The following is a 1759-nucleotide window of genomic DNA, read 5'->3' as shown; positions in this document are numbered from 1 at the left end:
TTATAGACATTGCGCACACGTGGTGGTCCACGGCAGCCCAGGGTGTGGCGTGCCTTGTGATTTGCTAAGGAGCTTGGGGCGGCCTTAGCATAGCTCGCAGAGGGCCCCAAATGATGGGCTACGCTACTTATTGGGCTCTGCTCACCTTGAACACATTCAAGTGTGATGTGCATGGTTGAGAGGGGCCGCAAACTCAACCATGACCTTGCTCTTGTGCAACACTGTTTACAAAAATAAGCACTCGACACAGAGTCTCAGAAGTGAGAGAGCCATAGAGTGACCCACCCCTCCACACTCAAACTCCTTCTTGGAAAAGCTTAATTCACGGGACGGTCCTAAAAGGGTCATTTTATTTTTTGTTTCTTTTTTATGTAAATCACATGCTTTTATTAAACTTAATCAATAGCATTGTTGGAATCCTCGTCTTAGTGTTGAAGGCAGGTAGATGTAATTGAAGACATCATCATCAAATCATCTGTTTTTTTCTGTTCCCTTTTCCCAGGTTAGATTGTATGGCACCTACTTCTGCCAGTTTCCATTTGAGAGCTTCAACTTCTAGATGTGTGCCTCCACATTCATTACATACAGTACATTTCCCCATAATCTGACCATTCTTGTACACAACTAATGTAGATAAAAATATATTGTGGTAGTTTTGAATGCAGCTGTTTACATTGGCCTTTAGGAACTTGGTTTCTGGAAACTTTCTAGCCAGTAGGCCAAGGTGATTGTTTAGTACTGAACACAATGGTGTGCAGGATCTGTACAGATGAATGACAACTCAAATACCTTCTCTGGAATTTGGCACTTCTTTCACATACTGGTCACCCGGAATTTCTATAATCTCCCCAAACACTTGCTTTTTCTGTAGAGATTTCTATTCGTGTAAGCGTTGTTGCCTGTATATTGCAATAGCTTTTTCATCCTCTTCATCAAACTCATCCTCAGCATATTTAACTCTTGAAGAGTCATTCTTTCATTAGCTTTCAATGCTGCTTCTTTCTGCATCTGTAAAACCATTTCTTCAGTCTCCTCTTTTATCCCTTCTTTTGGATGAATAATTCTGAATTCTCTCAATATATCGTTTCACTCTGTATCTCCATTAGGATCCTGCATGTCCCACTCTGCGCAAAGACTGGCGCTCCAAACAAGAGCTGTCCAGATTTCGTTTTGTAGTCCTGTATCCCACGTTGTGTTTTTTATTGGGCTGATGATTTTCCTGCTGCAGCCTTTGACGGTACGTGACTTCCCTGAATGGGTTATTGAATAGCACACCTCGCACATAGAGCTCTGAAAATTGTAGAAGCATTGAGCCCCACTCTTGAGGGAAGTGCAGCCCCTTCCACCTCACAGATCACCCCTTACCCCATTAAAAAAAGATTGGAGAAGAGTGATGTATCAAAGCCTAGGACATTAAGGTGTTATGTTCGGCTCTGGTTTGTGGGGGACAACATGTGGTTGCTTGTCACATAACTTAAAGATACATGCACACAGAGACAGATGGCCTCAGCTTACACCCAGACAAAAGGTTTCTTCTATAATAGTAATTGCTGACTCATAGATACATTAATACCAGGGACTTTTGTTTAATGATTTAATTTTCAGCCATTGCTCGTGCTGCATTTTGCTCCTGGATAAACAGACACCCCACCCCTCCCCAGGTCAGTGCTTTTTGTCTTCTTTAACACACCAATGCCACAGACAAAGAGTCCTTCTTTGTCCGTTGATCTATAGATGTTTTATACACTAGCTGTAGCCT

General features: G+C 42.3%; 1 pseudogene; it reads right to left on the bottom strand.

Annotated features, from left to right (window-relative positions):
* Nucleotides 1-395: 395 nt before the first annotated feature.
* Nucleotides 396-1116, bottom strand: LOC138467222 (phosducin-like protein 2 pseudogene; annotated as a pseudogene).
* Between the last annotated feature and the right edge of the window lie 643 nt (nt 1117-1759).

Source organism: Ambystoma mexicanum, chromosome 4q (genome assembly GCF_040938575.1).
Source record: "Ambystoma mexicanum isolate Mex_15411 chromosome 4q, UKY_AmexF1_1, whole genome shotgun sequence".
Lineage (NCBI taxonomy): Eukaryota > Metazoa > Chordata > Amphibia > Caudata > Ambystomatidae > Ambystoma > Ambystoma mexicanum.
Note: the sequence above shows the minus strand (reverse complement) of the source record. Positions and strands in the feature narration are given on the sequence as shown.